This window comes from Berghia stephanieae, chromosome 3, assembly GCF_034508935.2.
Source record: "Berghia stephanieae isolate SIO BIC M18660-M18661 chromosome 3, UCSD_Bste_1.3, whole genome shotgun sequence".
In the NCBI taxonomy this organism is placed as follows: domain Eukaryota; kingdom Metazoa; phylum Mollusca; class Gastropoda; order Nudibranchia; family Aeolidiidae; genus Berghia; species Berghia stephanieae.
The window spans coordinates 69,162,863-69,183,681 of record NC_088362.1 but is presented as its reverse complement, the minus strand read 5'-3'; the positions used below and the strand labels follow the sequence as shown (position 1 = coordinate 69,183,681).

The 20,819-nt window shown below is 35.8% G+C and overlaps 1 protein-coding gene across 5 annotated transcripts in view; it reads right to left on the bottom strand.

The window, feature by feature from the left end:
• Positions 1 to 20,819, bottom strand: part of LOC144968307 (uncharacterized) — a 113,221-nt gene that overhangs the window by 22,852 nt on the left and 69,550 nt on the right. For 2 of the 5 annotated variants that reach the window (XM_078906535.1, XM_078906537.1), the window contains one exon: positions 10,566 to 10,733. The gene's annotated coding sequence lies outside the window, so the exon portion shown is untranslated. Of the gene's footprint in view, positions 1 to 2,701; positions 3,019 to 10,565; positions 10,734 to 11,339; positions 11,550 to 20,819 lie in introns of those variants that run through there. The other 3 variants (XM_078906536.1, XM_078906538.1, XM_078906539.1) reach the window with 3 other exon arrangements.

Sequence of the window (20,819 nt, the reverse complement as noted above, 5' to 3'; positions counted from 1 at the left end):
AACTAATATATAATACCTCCATCCGACTTATGACCGACTAGCCAAACAAACACTTGGCAAAGCCATTTACTTCATATTTGACCCCGTTAATGTCCACTTAACTCTTTAAACGCGGGATCGAATTTATCTCAAAGGGATTTTTCCTTCATAATTAATAGAGTTATATCTAATGATCTACAAGTTTTCATAACTGGAGCAGATACTCGCATTGGTATTACTGCTATCTTGATGAAAACGGACATGACAAACTATGAGCAATTAGTTGTAGCAAAAGTGAGCCCCGCTCGTGAGGGGTTAAATCAAGTCTAAGACTATAACTTTGGGAAGATGACTGACCAGCCACTTGAGGGTGAGTTAGTCCGTGAGAGAATGGTGACACCCAAAATTCATACTTGACCTTTTTTTTATCATCCCCAGGTTTGATCCATCATGTCAATCTGGTCGGAATGATCTAATAAAAAATAATAATAGAATTAAGCCCTTCCGCACGGCATCCATTGGTACCTATGCATTCCGTGACGGAAATTTGATAGTATGCGTTTAGGCAAAATATTCATAACATCCGCCAGCCGGATTAAAATACCAACGCACAAATCGATGCGTCACGTTGAACGTTTATAATCTGCTTGATAGAATTTAGTGAGAACTACTCATAAAAATGTCTGGCTAAAAATAATAACAAAGAGCAGAGTGACGTCAATTTCGTTCCTTCTATAGAAAATCCTTCAAACAAACGTCTGATGACAAAGTGCTTTACAACAGATCCCTAGTCAATAACAATGTAGGACGAGACATGACGCATGTTAGGCGATATTGCATGCTTAACGCTGTTAATGGCCAGGTACTCATTTTACACCTGAGTAAGGTGAGAGATGTGAATTAACAGCCTTTGCCAAGAACTCAGCTAGGAGCCGATCAGAGAGGGACTCAAACTCTGGACCTTCCGGTCCGAAGGCGAGTGTCGTGCCACAAGACTACACGGCAATTTTCTTTGATTATTGAGTAGATGAGTACTTATTATCATTATTATCTTTGATTTTGAAAAGAACAAAGATATATCTCTTGGGACAGAGGACAGCATGGAGGTAGAGGGGAACGATTGTGCGGCTATGTGGTCTAGTGGTATGACACTCGCTTTCGGATCGGAAGGTCCCGGGTTTGAGAGTCGCGCTCGGCGCATAGTTGAGTCCTTGGAAAAGGCTCTTTACTCACAATCTCTCACCGTACTCAGGTGTAAAATGAGTACCTGGCCGTTAACAGCGTTGTCTTTGTCCGAAGAATGTACTCGTAATATCGCCTAACTGGCGTCATGTCCCGTCCTACATGTTAAATGTGCTGTTGACTGGGAACCTTGTAAGCGCTTGAGCACGTTTAGTGGATATTGCGCTATATAAAGCTCAATTTTTAAATTTATATTTAAAGTGAGGTAATACTTATCATATCTACACCTACATAATATTGTTTGTCACATTATTTGCTTTACTCACCAGGATGTCTGATTAGATGTTGTGATCATATCACATCATTTCTAAGTTAAATTTAAGCTATATGAAGCTGTGGGTTTGTAAAAAAAAATAATGAATATATAAAAGCTTCAAACAATAACGAATTGCTAAACACGAACAAACGTTTTAGACTCGAAAACCATCTTTTGTCACTAGTAAAAACAATTAAAGGGGTAATAATTCACTGAAGTTATTTTTATTTGATGCTGTTATATTGACATATTTGTACATTACTTTTTACACATCATTTCTTAAGCATTTAAAGTGTTTTCGATTGACGTCAAACAGGATGGAAATCTTCTATGTTAAGTTGATTAATCGTTATCCATATCTACAAATAAAAAAAAATTAAAATAAAAAAAAAATGATCTTTTATATAGCGCGATATCCACTAAACGTGCTCAAAGCGCTTTACTAGGGGTCCCTGGTCAACAGCAACACTTAACATGTAGGACGTGACATGACGCCTGTTAGGCGATATTACATTTTTTCGGACAGACAACTCTGTAAACGGCCAGGTACCCATTTTACACTTGAGTACGGTGAGAGAATGTGCGAGGCTCGAACCCAGGACTTTCCTATCCGAAAGCGAGTGTTATACCTCTAGACCACATAGCCGCACGATATTAGATATTTTTTCAACGAAAATATAGATTTTATGCTTGTAGCCTATAGCCGATCTGCCAGACTCCGACAAAAGTAAATTATTTTCATTTAAGCCAAATATAATTAATATTTGCTTCAAATTTCATCGATTTAAATAACCCTCAACGTGACAGAAGGTCAAAAACTCGTAACTTATAATTTCAATCTCAAGTTGCAAACTTTTTATTATATATAAGATGACGGTCATTCTAAAAGATCGAGAAAAAATGAAATAAAAATGCAATCCCCAAATGAAAATGAAAATTAATATTACAATTTGGACATTTTGTCATGCTCGTTGCGCTTTACATTTCTTTATATATTTATCTATTCCTTTAGCGGCCATGCTTATCAATATCACATGTCTTCACTACAAGACTGGACATGCTATCGCCACGCTACTGAATAAGTAAATACATGAATAAAGAGATAAATAAATAAACATTTAAATGAATGCATAAATAAATAAAGGAATAAATAAATAAGTAAATAAATAAATAAAATTTAATAAAATGAGATAAATGAATTATAAGAAATAAAAATTAACTTACTCCAGTAAAGATCTAAACCTATCACCTTATAAATAATCCATGAATAGAAAACACGGCAAACGTCCAACTGTCTTGCTTTTGGCAAAAACACTCGACTCATAAATTATGGTAGATTGATATAAACCCTTACTTTGCTTGTTACGTTTCCGTATACGTCTACTCAATAACAAGAAAGTTCCCTTTCCTTTGTTTTCTAAACTCACTTATGGCAAGACATAATAGAAATAGTTTGCTGGTTACAGCTTGTTTACATCCATGTATTTAACAACAGAAAATCTTACTGTCCTCTTTTACTCACTCTCCACACAATATCCAACTCATAGTCCCACAAAACCTGATACTACAACAATACGCACGTCCTGTTGTGCGTGAGTGTGCGTGAGTATAGGTAGTGACTACTGTCATTTCAAAACTCACTACAAACACCCATTGTCACCACGGGGTGTTAAATGTTTAATGTTAAATGTTATACTAATAGGGATAATGTTAAATGTAATAAGTGACAGGGACACCCTTTGACTCTCACGTACGTATAATTTCACAAGTGACGGTATAAATTATCAATGACTAACGCAATGTTATTGGTAAATATAGGTATAGAAACATTAGACTGTAGCAATTTTCAATTTTCTAAATAAAATAAAAATAAAAAAAAAACAAAAACAAAAAAAAAAAAAAAAAAAAAAAAATTTAAAGACGTGTTGTTTTTGTTGTTCTTGTTGGTTTGGGGTTTTATTGTTGAGGGGGGGGGGGGGGGGGGTTGTGTTTGTGTGGTATTTGTTTTGCTTTTTGTTTGTTGTTTTTTTTTCCCCTTCAGAATAAAACAGAAACGTGATATGGTTTAGTGACAAATAATACAAGAGCATAAACAGGGCAATCTGATAATCCTAAACTCGACAAAAATGTAGCTAGGTTTTGTCTTTTATAGTGACAATGATTTAGATATGGAAAACACTATTACTAGTAGGGAAAGGTGGGGGAATTCCACACCCGGGACAATTCCACACCCACATTCATTATATCTAGCTCTTGGCAGAAGGAATGCAAAAAGACCCATCGGATACTGTTCAAAGTTTTAACTGCCTTTGATTTCTATTTCCTGTTTGAACACAAGTAAGAAGCAGCCACTTTTACTACTTTTGAATTCTGGCAATTTTTCAAGTTTTTATGAAACCATTGAAGGTAAGTGCAACACTCGTGGTTTTCAAATATGGCAAAATGTTGATAAATTTTCTTCAACTTTGAAGCTCAAGCTAGAAATGCTTAATCATTCATCGAGTATGTAAAATTTACCCCTGAACCTTTCTAGATGCCTTAAGTAAGTTGCTGTGCCTATTTTAGATTCATAAATGTCAGGGAAATTCCACACCCTACAAGTTTTCGAATTTCTCGTGTCTTTTTTTTTTTAATATTTGATCAAAATCCTTTGTCTTATCTTACTTAAGGCTTAATATAGGAATTATCCTTTAAATGCCTTATACAATAGTTTATAATTACAGAATATCATGGCTGTGGGATACTTGTATTCTGTTTGTGTGTTCTCCTCATCAATAGAAACTTTATGACAATAAATTAAAAAAGTTGGGTGTGGAATTCGCCCACCTTGCACGGAACATTATAGTATGGTTCTTTTTTAAAAGGTTTAATAAATGCAATCAAGAGCAAGGCCATTATGAGAAAGGAAAGCTGTGTTGTATTGTACAGATTGATTGATCAATAAGAAAAGACGGATTTCAACATCTGGCATGATGAATGAATGGGACAAGATGATACACGATACAATTCAATTGCGAAAGGATGTTGAACAATAGTTTCTATCTATCTTATAATCACAATTGACTTCGTCAGACAACATTAATTTAAAGAAGAAGAAGAAGAAAAAGAAGAAGAAGAAGAAGAAGAAGAAGAAGAAGAAGAAGAAGAAGAAGAAGAAGAAGAAGAAGAAGAAGAAGAAGAAGAAGAAGAAAGAAGAAGAAGAAGAAGAAGAAGAAGAAGAAGAAGAAGAAGAAGAAGAAGAAGAAGAAGAAGAAGAAGAAGAAGAAGAAGAAGAAGAAGAAGAAGAAGAAGAAGAAGAAGAAGAAGAAGAAGAAGAAGAAGAAGAAGAAGAAGAAAAAGAAGAAGAAGAAGAAGAAGAAGAAGAAGAAGAAGAAGAAGAAGAAGAAGAAGAAACTGCAAAGACCGGTAGATTGTAAAATGCATTGAATAAAAAAAGAAACACAACAGCTTCAAAATAGAACAAAATACTTTGCATGGAATGTTTCTGGCTCAAACCCTTTCATTGGATAACAACAACAAAAAAGTTCAAACGGTAACATACGCGTTTCACGTAGAATCCAGATAGATAGTGAAAAGTTCCCAGAATAATTAGTCGGGATAAATGACTAAGCTATTCGTCTGGCTATTCGTTTTATGAGGAAACACTATTTTGGTTGTAAAATTAATGATCGATTCATAATTAAACCGTCACAAAAGTGTCATATTTATCATCATCATCATCATCATCATCGTCGTCGTCGTCGTCGGCGGCGTAAAACTGCTTTATTATACACATTAGAAGTAATAGGTCATTCATTATGTATCACTAGCATTATTATGATCGTCCACTATATCCAGTGTCCAGGATGTCCGGTCAGTCACGTTTCTGTAGTTTGAACCAGTTTGGGGTGACAGGTGAGTCATCAGTGCGATGTGCAATGGATGGATGAAGTACCCTTCGATTCTAGGGGAAAACACCTTTTTATTTTATTTTGATAAAATGTGTAAAAATTCAATATAATATAATAGCACTTCAAATACTGATCGGTTGAAATAAACTCCAACTTGTCAAAAAGACTTAGATTGGTTTGAAACTGTTGATAACTAGAAAGTTAATTTAATCGATCGACATTTGTAGTAGAACTTTTCTGGCCTAAATGTTTTTTTTAAGTAACCATATATATATATATATATATATATATATATATATATTATATATATATATATATATATATATATATATATATATATATATATATATATTAACTCAAGCATTTATAAAGAGAAAAATCCAATAAGTGAGTTAAAAGTTTTTTACAATGGGCCCAAGCCAACAGTAGCACTTAATATGTTAGACGAGACACGACATATGTTAGCCGATACTACAAATTGTTGGGGGTTTTTTCGACTGACTGACCAAGCACTAATTATACACTCGCGTGCGGTTGGGAGGAAAAAATGCGAGTAAAGCGCCTTTTTCAAGGACTCAACTTTTCGCAGGTTACGGTCTCCGGTAGCTGGACTCGAACTAGGAAACTAACGGTCCGAAGGTTAGTGTCCTGCCACAAAACCATAAATCCGAACCATAAAATTGTGTTTTGTCGAAATACTACAACATTCTCTATCTAATCAACATCAACAGAAGTCTTATCCGTCCCATCTACATACTTAGAGTAATAAATCATAATGTAGCGCATGGAACATGGTAAAACCGTCAAATGCGATACATAAATGCATATAGACATAATTATTTATGATCTTTTTAGAGTACTGCAGAATATGTTTGTGATTTATTTCGGTCAAGAAATCACTGTGCCATACTCTTACAAAACACTTTTTAAAATTTGTTTTGGCGAGAAAATGGATAGTTTAATAAAAGATCAATTAAAATCCAGCCCAATTAGTGAAATAGTTTTAAAACCCAATATTTTTCTTATACTTTAAGTTAGAGGCTCAAAAATATAATTTATTGAAGGCAAGACTTAATTTCTATGACTGATAAGATTATAACTTTTCACCAAGAAAGCAATATCTCATGCGAATCAGGCAAGTTTACTGTCGTTGTCTGGCAGGACAAAAAAAAAACCCCAACACATTATTAAAGTTTTGGCCAGAAAACTCGTCCTTCATATATTGATCGATTACAATGACTCTCATCTTGCCAAAAGCTCTCAAACTTGTGCTTTCTTGAGGTCTTCTACGAAGTCACAGGCTTGAGAGTTTTTCCGAGATGAAGGTCATTCTAATCGATCGCTATTTCTGGACAAAACTAAAAATGTGTTATTTATTTTATTTATTATTTTAATCATTTATTTATATTTCATTATCCTTTTTATTTGTTTATTTATTTTATTTTTTTGGACTACGGCAGTTTACTGCTCTCTTCACTTAAATCTATCGTTTTCTGGTCAATATAATTTAAATCATGTTTTGTCCATGGAGCACTAAACGTATTGTGGGAAAGTAGAGAGCGTGAAGACTGGGATCGTAAAAATGCAAACGAAAAGGTAAAACTGGACACTGTTCCCATCCAAAGCCTTCCCATTTTCATCATTTCGTTAAAAAAAAAAAAAGTATACATTCCTGGTGATTATTCATGTAGTATGGCAATGGGTTTGGAATATGGGGATTTAGGTGAGTTTAGTTTGTGTGTTAGTAATGTATGTGTGTATGTGTGTGTGTGTGGGGGGGGGGTGTTTGTGTGTGCTATATGTATGTGTTATGTGTTTGTGTTGAAAAAAAAAAAAGGGGGGGGGGGTGTAGTTTTAATCGATCGATATAAGTTTTCAGGCCAAAATGATAAAAAAGAGTGTTTTTTAAAGGTATAAGACAGAGATCAGGTTGAGGCAGGGCAGTGAGGAATACATTCCTAGTGATTATTCATGTAATCGGGTGTATGTTGATGGGTATAATAATATGGGGTATTGGGATTTGAGGCGGTTGTGTGTAAGTGTGTCTTAGTGTATGTGTGTTTGTGTTATATGTGTGTATGTGTGTGTTGGGGTGGCGGGGGGGGGGGGGGGTTCTGAGGACGTTGTGCATCGATAAAATCACTAATGCCATCAAATCCCAGGTGTCGGTAATGGGAATTCCTACAGGATCATTTTTATAACATTGTGTCTTTCACTTCCTCTTTCTTGGGAATGATTGATGTATTATGTATTAGGCGTCACACGGATCTTTCTTACCTATCAGTTTTAGACCGCTAGTTGGGTGATTAGTTCTCATTAATTTCTCTCAATCATACTATAAAGGTTACGCATAGTTTTGTGTATTTTAAGGGATTGATATAGTGGGCAGAACTTGAGACTATTTCATTTTAACGCATAGCACTGTTAAATAAATGAATGAATAAGAAATAAATATTTAGATTTAAAAAGTAGCATTTCCACGGATTTAACATACTCAATGCGCTTCACAGTATTTCATTTCCCCCAGCAGGCCATGTGGAAACCATTTCCATTCTATACATTACACGTCGTATTTGTAATATCACGCTTACAATATCAGTCAATGCATAATAAATAAAAATAAATAAGATAAATAAGATAAATAACACATTTTTAGTTTTGTCCAGAAAACTTGTCCATCATTATCGATCGATTAAAACGACCTTCACTTTGTCAAAAACCCGCAAGCCTGGGACTTCATGGAAGACTTCAAGAAAGCCCAGGTTTGAGATCTTTTGACAAGATGAGTTCATTTTAAACGATCAATATTTGAACGACGAGTTTTATGGCCAAAACTTTAATAATGCGTTTTTGTTTGTTTGTTTTTCCCCAGAGGACGGTAGTAAAATTGCCTGATTCGCATCATATTATTATCATCCGAGTCGAGTTCTGCTGTACACCGACCAAACACCGTTTTCCATTCTAACCATATCGAGTTCTGTTGTACACTGACCAAACACCGTTTTCCATTCTAACCATATCGAGTTCTGCTGTACACCGACCAAACACCGTTTTCCATTCTAACCATATCGAGTTCTGCTGTACACTGACCAAACACCGTTTTCCATTCTAGCCATATCGAGTACTGCTGTACACTGACCAAACACCGTTTTCCATTCTAACCATATCGAGTTCTGCTGTACACTGACCAAACACCGTTTTCCATTCTAACCATATCGAGTTCTGCTGTATACCGACCAAACACCGTTTTCCATTCTAACCATATCGAGTTCTGCTGTACACTGACCAAACACCGTTTTCCATTCTCGTCAGATTTCTTTTCTTCAGCAATCGATGAATTAAGACGACCCTCAACTTTTCAATCTTAACCCGGGATACCTTAGAAATATATTTTGTATGTTTAGGTATCTATTTTATAAGCGCTCTTCAAATATCTTTGAGACTTCAATTATGCATTTCAGTCAGTGGGTTGGGAAATCAATATTTAATAGCATAACTGACCTCGAACTTTATGTCTCTTGCTTGAAATAAAAGTATAAATAATGGAATCCATAAATAATAATGATTGTTATCTTACGTTGAACACAATTGACTCTTCATTTAATTCTTGTAACAACCTGGTGAAGTTTCTGTAATAGTGTTGCATTGTTCAAATTTTGTATTTGTTGATAGGTCGGTATAAAATGTGTGTTTTACCTTCAAATTCTAGACAGAAAGATAGATAGATAGATAGATAGATAGATAGATAGATAGATAGATAGATAGATAGATAGATAGATAGATAGATAGATAGATAGATAGATAGATAGATAGATAGATAGATAGATAGATAGATAGATAGATAGATAGATAGATAGATAGATGAATGGCTGGATGGATGGATAGGTGGATGGATGGATGGTATGATGGATGGATGAATTCCCGTATTTAGACATCCCATATGCCACTAACATCCATACACTAACATGACTACTTTTCCCCTTTGGGTCAGAACTCCAAATATCGATTGATATAATATTTTTATTTTGTTTTATTTTATCTCTTTGAACAAGGACTTGATGCAGAAATGCTTTTTTCTCACTGTGTTTTTACATCAGCATGCACACACTTAATAAGACAAGAGCAGGGTTGCCAGATTGATTTTGCAAAAAATGCTAAACAAGTCACCGCTAAAAAGCACATAAAAGTGGAATTAAATCCTAATTTTCTTATCTTGTGGCAACGAGTTAGTGTTCTGATTTAATGAAACTTTCATCTCGTCTTGCTAGTTTAAGGCTGAAATTCTGCATATTTCGTGAAATAAAAAACGCCAAGTTTTTGAAAGTTGGCATTATGGCGGTTGATTACGGCTTTGTTCTTTTAATTGATAGCCAAGTAATTTTAACATCTCTTTTAACCTCCACTTGACGTCAACTCAAGGTGTACGTTAAGTGGTCCTTTTTGCCTGACGTAAAGACTTACTGCAAATAAATTCAATAAAGAAACGACGTAATTGTGCAGGAGAAGTCAGTGTTTTTTTTAAAGATCAAAAATAAGAAAAGAGAAAGAAATATTAACCCTTTTAAGGCAAGGCTTTCTTCTTTATTTCAAAATAGTATCACGTATTATTGATCTCATTTTGATTTTTTTTTTTTTTTTTTTTTTTTTTTTTGCCAATATAAATAGCAGTATATGAGGCGAATCAGACAAATATATTGCACCCTTCCTAGTGAATGGAAAAGGGGGGGGGGGGGGAGCAACTGCCCTAGATGTTTGGCATTGTAGTGAGAAAGAAAGTGAGAGCGAAAGAGAGAGAGAGAGAGAGAGAGAGAGAGAGAGAGAGAGAGAGAGAGAGAGGTGGAGGAGCAGAGAGAGAAAGAGAAAAAGAGTTAGTGAATGAGTGATATATATATATATATATATATATATATATTTATATTTATATACATATATATATATATATATATATATATATATATATATATATAAATAGAGAGAGAGAAAGAGAGAGAGAGTGAAAAAGAGAGAGAGATAGAGAGAGAGATAGAGAGAGAAAGAGAGAGAAAGAGAGAGAGAGAGAGGGAGAGAGAGAGAGAGAGATTGAGAAAGAGAGAGATTGAGAGAGAGAGAGATTGAGAGAGAGAGAGATTGAGAGAGAGAGAGAGAGAGAGAGAGAAAGAGAGAGAGATTGCAATCCATTGAAAACCCATCAGACTCACGTGTTCAATCAATCTTCGATGTAGTCTAGAGTTTATCCCCAAGAATCCTTCACAGAATTGTTCAACAGCTACTGCTTCACAGCTAAAGACACGTAATTTTCTATTCCGTCAGGTCAGAATATATAATTTTAACATAATATCCAGTCTGAATTGAACTTTGCACAATCTCTGAAAAGAAATAGAATTTGATAAAGATACATTAATGATAAAGATGATGATGATGATGATGATGGTGATGATGATGATGAAGGTGATGGTGATGTCGGTGTTGGTGGTGGTGATGATGGTATTAATAATAATAATAATAATAATAATAATAATAATAATAATAATAATAATAATAATAATGATGATGATGATGTAGATGATGATGATGATGACAATAATAATAATAATAATAATAATAATAATAATAATAATAATAATAATAATAATAATGATGATGATGATGTAGATGATGATGATGATGACAATAATAATAATAATAATAATAATAATAATAATAATAATAATAATAATAATAATAATAATAATTAATAATAATAAAAATAATAATAATAATGGGGATGACAGTAGTGTTGGTAATAATGAAGATAATGGTGGTGACGTTGCTGTTGATGATGAGGATGACGGTGATGATGGCGGTGGTCGTGATGCTGGTGGTGGTGAAGACGATGACAACGTCCACGATGAGGATGAATAATATGCACATACATCATTTCTCAAGCACTTCTCTGGACAATTCACAAAATCAATAAAAAATTTATTGCATACCAACCGGAACAGACTAACATCATATCAAAAGTACCAAACGTGACAACCCAGCAGGATTTAAACAATAAAATAAAAAACACTAAACATCCCAGGAAACGTCCAGGAAACGTCTTAATGATTCATTCCGTGAACAGACAATGTCCCTAGCTGGGATATAATAAACGTTATTGTTTACGTCCTGTCCTCACCACAAATAAATAATAGATATTCACTTTACTTCGCGTCTGGAGTACGTAGGCGGATATCCTTTCCTTCCATCGAAGTCGAAGAGAGTTACAAGCGATGCATTCAATTTATTGTTGGATCTCTCTCTCTCTCTCTCTCTCTCTCTCTCTCTCTCTCTCTCTCTCTCTCTTTCTTTCTTTCTTTCTCTCTCTCGCTATCTCTTTCTCTCTCTCTCTCTCTCTCTCTCTCTCTCTCTCTCTCTCTCTCTCTTTCTTTCTTTCTTTATCTACCTTTCTTTCTTTCTCTCTCTCGCTATCTCTCTCTCTCTCTCTCTCTCTCTCTCTCTCTCTCTCTCTCTCCCTGTCATTTCTCTATCTATATATCTATTTCTCTCTCTCTCTCTCTCTCTCTCTCTCTCTCTCTCTCCCTATCTCTACTCTCTCTCTCTTTCTTTATCTCTCTCTCTCTCTCTCTCTCTCTCTATATATATATATATATATATATATATATATATATATATATATATATATATATATATATATCAATGCATCGATCGTTTTATTTCCCCATAAGCACATCTCTTTCCCAATATCTATCTATCTATCTATCTATCTATCTATCGATCTCTCTCGATCTCTCTATCTCTCTCTCTATCTATCTATCTATCTATCTATCTATCTATCTATCTATCTATCTATCTATCTATCTATCTATCTATCTATCTATCTATCTATGTCTGTCTGTCTTATAATCTATCCATTTTTCCCCAAATCTATTCAGCCTCAACATCTATTTTCCATATTCTTCCGCCCGACCGCCCCCCCCCCCCCCCCCCCCCCCCCCCCCCCCCCCCCCCCCCCCCCCCCCCCCCGGCCTTTTTCTTTTCTCTACCCCCCCCCCCCTCTTCTCCCACTCTCCTTCCACCGCCCCTCATCCTCAACCGGAGCTCTTTTCTTTCCCATCAACCCATCCACTCCCCTCGTCCGATTGCTCTTTCATTTATAATCAAGTCATTCTCATTACTCATTCCAAAAAATACTAGTGAAACAAATAAATAAATAAAAAAATTATTTTTTTTAAACCCCAAAAAATTAAATCATATCCCTGTATCTAAAATATATATCAGACATATTTATCTCCATTCAATTTATTAACCTGTTAAGTTCGACGACCCGCCCAGATTGTCTGTGTCAATTAATGTGTAATCGTCATGGACATTTAAACGACATTTGATAAAACATGCAATTACATTTCAATTCTTATCAACCCATGCGTTTGAACGTTGGGAAGCCGATAATGAAACGAACGGAGAATTCTAACAGAAGTTAATGCTTGGAATACATATCTATATTTATTTATTCATTCGTCTGTTTATTTATTTGCCTCTAATTATTAATTAATAAATCTATTAATTCATTTATTTCAAATGTAAATATGTATTCATTTTATTAAGTATAATATGATGTATTTGCTTATATTATTTCTATTTCAATTATTTCTTCATTTAATTATCTCTTTTGTGCCCCCCCCCCCCACCCCCCTTCCCGCCTCCACCAAGATTCACCAGACACTGAAAATAAATTTGAAGTCATTTGCATCTCATTTCGTCCTACATGTTAAGTGCTGCTGTTGGCTTGTGATCTATTGTAAATCGCTTTGAGCATATTATGTTGTGGATATTGAGCTTAAAAAAGCCCCACTATTTTCAAAATAAATAAATTAGAAAACGGTTAAGTTGCCGTTTATTTCCTGCTGTCAGACATGGAGGTCGTACAACTTGGTTTAACTGTTCTTTTAAAGCCGTGAATTCACACACAATAAAATACTTACTTAGATGCCTTTCGCGTCTCGACCGAAAGATCGGGTCGCCTTGGCTGTTTCCAGTATTTCCTGTGTGAGGTGTCTCCAATATTGCCGGTCCTCTGCTAGGGTTCTCAGATTTTCAAGGTCCCCTGCCGTTATGAGACTAATGCTTTGTCCAAGTGTTGTGAGGTTTTTGTTTAGGATCACGGGGAGTGTTGTGATCGGTCTTCCTCTGAAAAGGTTCCCGTGTTTTTGGAAGTATCCCGACATGGCTTGGTTTGCTGGTATGTTTTTGTCCCTGCGTAGTATGTGACCGAAAAGTTGCCATCGTTGTTGTAAAATGTCAAGGGAGATTGGTCTTTCTTTTGTGATCTTATAGAGTGATTCATTTGAGATCTTTTTGGGGTATTTGATGTCCAGTACCCTTCTTAGCTGTGTGCGATGGAAGGCATCCAGATGTTCTTCTTCGGATTTTGTCAACGCCCAAGTGCCGCAGTTATACAGAAGTACCGGTTTTACAAGAGCATGGTACAGTTTCAGTTTGGTTTTTCTCTTTATTTTGTCACCTCTAATCCATACATTGGTGAGTTTACTGAGTGCGGCGTTTGATAGCTGTTTTCTTCTTTGTACATCCTCGGTGTCTCCAATTAGTGAGCCGACTTTCTTTGTTCTTTTCCATTCCTCTTTGTTCCTCGATATTGTTGTAAATTCGGTTTTATTGGCATTGACTTGGAGGTTATATTTCATGAGGGTATTTTGTATGATGTCTATATTTGCTGGTGTTGATCCAATAAAATCGACATCATCTGCATAGGCGATTTCTCTAGGGATTGCGTTCTCAATATGAGTCGTTGGTTTTGGAATGACTTTTCGAACTTCTTTCAGAATAAATACGTTTTTATCCCCATAAATTGTCGACCTTGATAGGGACCAATCAAAGTGGATCAGTGTCCCATGTCTGCCCATGCGTGGATTTCGGTGTTGTCCTTATTTATCTCCATGGATTGGAAATGGAGAGGAACGGAAATCCACGCCCGGAATGATTAATTACAGCAAAAATGTCAACAATTTACAAACTATTATGGAATTTAATTTATTCACGTTTTAAATAAATTTATGATTATATGGGGGTTCACATAGGTTTAGGAGTTTAGAATTTGTATGTGGTACAAATATTTTTATTACTTTATCCCGAGGCGTGTTGTGGATTGAATCTAAAGATCTAATGCAGTCTGACGTCAAGTTATTGCTAGTTTTGGTTTTGTATATTTTTTTGTTGTTGGTCGTGGGGATTGTGTTGTTTGTGTTTTTGTTTTGTTTTGTTTTTTGTTTGTTTGTTTTTGTTTTTGTTTTTTTGTTTTTGTTTTTTGTTTTTTATTTTGTTTTTTATATTTTGTGTTTTGTTTTGTTTCTTTTCTTTTTATTTATTTATTTATTTATTTATTTGGCTAATAACACGTAAACAAGAGAATTAATTTAGTCTTCCACTCCCATTCCCCCTTCCATTTGCATCATCAACAGAGTATCACGCTGCTTTACTTCTCCCAAATAAATACAGGGTTGTCATAAAAAAAATGTTATGACGCAGCCAAAAGAATTGATGAGAGATGGAAATCTTCTTGTTGCTTTACTCCATCACTTACCCCCCCCCCCCCCCCCCCCGATCCCCTTCCCATGCATCACGCGTTCACTTTAATAATACCCCCCCCCCCCAGCCCCCACTCCTAGCCCCAGCCTCCCAATAACAATTTTATTACCCAACTTCTAATCTGCCCTACTCTGACAGAAAACTCTTATTTTTTTCGTTTTGACCAGAAAACCTTTACATCAAATCTTCACGGAATTCCCAGGTTTGAGAGTTTTTGCCAAGATGAGGGTCATTTAAATCGATCGATATTTGAAGGACGAGTTTTCTGGCCAAATGTTCAAATATGGGTTTTTTCCAGAGTACGGCAGAAATCTCGATAGACTAGATTAATATGACATTTAATAGATAGAATGAAGATGACGTCACTCAGGTCTTTGTTATTGTTTTTTTGTTTTTTTTGCCACCCACGTTTATGAGTAATTCTCACTAAACTGTATTAACCAGAATATAAATCACAAAGATTACACACAGTTTTGTGTGTTGGTCCGTTATATTTACGGATGGCAATGTTGTGAGTTTCTTAGCCAAGCGCACATTACCTGTATGTTAAAAGTCCCAACTTCTTATAGAATGCATTTGAAATCTCAGATAAAAAGTTTTTAAAACAATTTTTGGGTGGGGTTTTTTGTGTGTTTTTTTTTTTTGTGTGGTTTTTTTTTTGTTTTTTTTTTTTTTTTTTTTTTTTTTTTTTTTTTTTTTTTTTTTTTTTGGGATTGGGGGGGGGGGGGGGTCCTCATTATCTATAGAGATGATGAGCGTTTACCTAAAGTACAACATTCGCCAACCAGCGTACCGACACACAAATCTATGTGTAACCTTAAAAGTTTATAATCTGATTGATAGAATTTTTTGAGAACTAATCATAAAAACGGCTGTCTAAAAACAATAACAAAGAGCTGAGTGACTCCAATTTCGTTCCTTCTATATACTTTTCTGGCCAAAATTAAAAATAAACTTATTTTGTCAGAGAACATCGGTTATGTTTTGGTGCTCCCCAGATTCTCCGTCTATTCCCTCTCATCCATGTTGCCATAACACACAGTAATGAGATACATCGTTACGGGAGCAGGTAAATTGCATCCACCCACCCCCCACCCCCCGTCCCCTTCCACACACACACACACACACAAACACACACATACATACACACACACACACACACACACACACACACACACTCCCAATCACTATTATCGGCTCCAACCACATTCTATCCGACTCCAACCACCAAAGAAATCCTTCAGAGCCATGGGGCTGGAGTTTATCCTGGTTTATATAGCGTGAAACGGACAATAGCAAATGCTTGCTATCCTTTGGATAGGGCGCTAGTTTACCGGTCTAGTAGTACTTATCGCCAGATCTAACAAATTCAACAACCCAATCGCAGCTGGGTGGACAGGGAAGGAGGGAGGGCAGAAAAAAAATATCCAAGCTTCTATCTTGTGCGGCGTTGTGGACTTGTGCTATGACAATTGCCTTCGGATCGGGTTCGAGTCCCGCTCTGGGTGGCGCAAAGTTGAGTCCCTGCTTGGAAAAAGGCTCTTTACTCGTATTATTTCACCGATCTTAGGTCTAAAATGAGTAGCTGATCGATGACAGCATTTGAATAGCGCCTCACAGGGGTCCTGTCTCGTCATACAGTGTTGCTGTTGGCTTATAAAACAAAGCGCATTGAGCACATTTGTTGGATAATGCTTTATAACATAAAAGTAAAAGCTCAAGTTGTTTGTTTTTGATTTTGTTCCGTTATTAATTTTTGTTTGTTTGTTTGTTTTGCTCGCTTTTTGTTTGCTTTTTTGTTTTGTTGTTTGGGGGATTATTTTTTTTTCTTTTCTTTTTTATTTTTATTTTTGTTGTTGTTGTTGTTAATGTTGTTGTTGTTCTTTTGTTTTGTTTTATTTTCACTTTCTTATTTTTGTGCATGATCATCGGCTCTAGTAAGCATTGCACCCATCAATTTATCAAAGCATCAACACTGACTGAACCGGTCAGGTTTCTAAAGTCGAAACAGTACAGCAGCTTGTGATTGACCATCACTCAGCCCACTTCCCCCCTCCTTCTATCTACTCTAACAAACCTCCCGAACACCAACAGCATTACAGCTGTACTCTGGAAAAGAGTAAACATTATTTAAAAAATTTTGGCCAGAAAACTCATCCTTCAAATATCATTCGATTATAATGACACTCATCTTCAAAAAAAAAAAATACCACACCTGGAACTTCCTTCGTCCCAGGATTGAGAGTTTCTTTGAAAGAAGAGGAGCTTTTTATTGATCAATCTTTGAGGGATGAGTTTTCTGACCAATTTTTTAAAAATATGTTTTTTCAGAGTTCGGTACATAAGACACTTGATTTGTATTCATGTCACTCCCCGGTCTTGTCGGTAAATCGATCTCACATTTCATTCTTCTCTCAATCTTGCGTTTCCTCTTCTCGAGATTCCATTTGCATCCATTTAATCGTCCATGGAGAATTGGCAGGTTAAATTTGGTAGAAACTCGTAGATACGCATCAGGTTCTAGTGTCATTTACGTTGGATTTTGATCATACCATTCCTGTCCCCCCAAGCTGTATGGTAGCTGGAAAATATCTAACCTGACGAGAGTATTTTGAGGAGACGTGCATCCTGTCTAAACAGTAAATATCAATTGTTACTTTTTCCACTTCTGCAACATCAATAACTACAACAACTGTAACTACTTCGTACTATTAATACTACAACAACAACAACAACAACTGCTACTCCTACTACTGCTACTACTACTACTACTACTACTACACTACTACTAACTACTACTACTACTATACTACTACTACTACACACACGACGAACACGACGACGACACATACTACACTACTACCAACTACTACTACTCTATACTACTACTACTACTACAATACAACACAACAACTACTACTATACTACTTACTACTACTACTACTACTACTACTACTACTACTACTACTACTACTACTACTACTACTACTACTACTACTACTACTTCTACTACATCGACGACGTACTTCTAAGCATATTCATCCATCTATTCGTCCATTTTCAAAAATCATTTCATCCATCCAAAAATGTGTCTATCGGATAGTTTGTCTGCTCACCATCATCACCTCTCCATTCCCCAGACGAAAATTTAAAATAGATTAAAGGGTTACCTCAATTTGCTGTGGTAGCAGAATAAATTACCCTTGAATATATGCTTTATCTATGAAATCTTCACCGGATGCTAGTTTACGTATACGCACATGAGCGCCGATAAATTCCTTTAAAAAATAAACAAAAACAAACATGCTCTCCTTTTCCACACCCCCCCCCCCCCCCCCGTTCCGCCCTATGCCATACGTTTAACTTAACGACGAGATTGAATCTTTCTTTTTAGTATCTCACTTCAAGAAAGCCATAGACTCATCGCTGTTACGCTACTGCCATTGCTCTCTTGGTAAAAACGGTAAGAACAAGCCCGATTTAAAAGTCTTTTCTTTGTGAATGTTATATATATATATATATATATATATATATATATATATATATATATAAATGGGGCCTATAGCTCAGTTGATATAGCCCTCGCTTCACACGCAAAGGCACCGTGATCGATCCCGGGTGCAGTCGAGATATTTTTCTGACCTCCACACCCTGTCCAACCAGCAGTAAATGGGTAGCTGAATCTGGTAGATTTGGCGGAAAGTACTTTGCGATATACTAACGTCCTATCCAAAGGATAACAAGCAATTGCTATTGTCAGTTTCACGCTGTAGAACCCGGGATAAACTCCAGCTCCATGGGCCGAATGGCTCTGAAGGACTACTCTTTTTATTATTATAATATTTATAGTAACATATAGCTAATGCTAGCTTCTGAAAAGATGTGTATGAGCTATGTCAGAAAAGACAGAAGAAAAACAAAACTAAAAGAGAAATAATAGTCACCCCAAAAATCAGCTTCAAACCCCCCCCCCCCCCCCCCCTTTCCATCCTCCACCCCCTCACCGTTCGAGGATTTTTCAGAAGAATTTAATCTTACACAGTGCCTGCCCCTAATTTGTCAACATGATGTTTTCGTAATGTTAAAGGTCCAAGACTTGAGAATTGTTAAGTTCGCGTTGGATGCAACACAGGAAGGAAAATATCGCGGTACACCTCCATGTCTCGTCTAAGTAGTCGTCCTCTGTGGTCAGTGTTGTTGTTGGTTGGGACCCTTTGCAAGTCGCTTTGAGCACATGTAGTGGGCATTGCTCTAAATAAAAGCTTGTCTTTAAAAATAATAATATATCGGTGATGAAGCTGGTAGATAAATGTAAAATAAAAGTACCGGGAACATTGCATTTTCTGATTAAAAGTAATGAACAAAAATGAATGTAACTGCTTCGAAAAAGACAAAATACCAAACCACTACCAAACTTGTGATATTTGGTATTTTGTTTCTTTTTTTGAAGCAGTTATACTAATTTTTGGTCATTACTTTTAACAGTCCACAGCTTCTAGGAGCTAAATATAATCTGTACTTTCTATTGAAAGCTCCGTATTTTTGGTGTACTGATACGTCGCGCCGGCTACAGTCACGACAACATTTCCACCACCAGATTCCATATTATAAACTCACATTCATATTAATAATATTAGTTGAACCAATTCAAGAAGCCTTAATCACATCCCTGCAACTGCTCGCATAATTACGGTGTATGATTTACACCGGTTGACACGACAATAAATGCATATAATTTTCCCTAAAGAAGCCAAATCAATGTGAACACCTTCCGCCTCTGCCGTACAGTGAAAAAACATTCTTTTTCTCTTCAACTGAAAAAACAACGATCTATAATGATACCCCCCCCCCCCCCAAAAAAAAAAACCCCGCCCCCACCCACTTGTCAAAAAGTCTGAACCCTGAAACGTCATTTAATTTCTTTGAAATATCAGATTTTAGACTTTTTGGCAAGATGGTGGCCATCTAAATCGATCGATACTTCACGTAAAACGTTCTGGCCAAAATGAACAAATTGTGTATTGTCAGTGTAACGCAGTACAAAGGTGAAAACGAGGACAGGTATATATTTACAACAGCCATTATAACGTTATTACCTAGTATTGCAAAAGTAACGTAAGCCTTTGTAACGCAAACGGTGTCAGTCATACGGTAGGAATGCTACGGTCAATAGTGGAGGTCAGTCTGAATCATAGCCTTCTCTTTAGTTTGTTATAGTTTGAATGGCCGGCCTCATACAGGGTGGGGAGATTTATCTAGAGCTGTGATAGTAAACCATTAAAGTGTCGATACGGTTTATCTAGATTTGACCTGCGACATTCAATGGTGGCCGCCGATAGTAGTATGCACGGCTAAAATGACCAATGACATGGGTGGCCCATATATCATGGTGGTGGTATGCGCGTACCTATTGAGAATTTAGAATTCCATATCAATCAATAGAAGGTAATTGGCGTCACAGTATTGTATTGTATGTCTTTTTTCTGTTTGTTTTTGGTTGTGACTGTGTGTGTGTGTGTGTGTGTGTGTGTGTGTTGTGTGTGTTGTTTTTTTTTTCATTCTTTAGTGTTATTGGTCCCTTTTTTCTTCTTTTTTTTCTTTATTTATTTGTGTATTTATTTTGCGTTGTTCTTGTTTTTGTTTGTTTGTTTTTGTTTTTTTTTGTTTTGTTTTTCTGTTTGTTTATGTTTTTGTTGATTTTTTTGTGCGTATACTTTATTATTCTCATTATTATTATTATTATTATTATTATTATTATTATTATTATTATTATTATTATCATCATCATCATCATCATCATCATCATCATCATCATCATCATCATCATCATCATCATCATCATCATCATCATATCATCATCATCA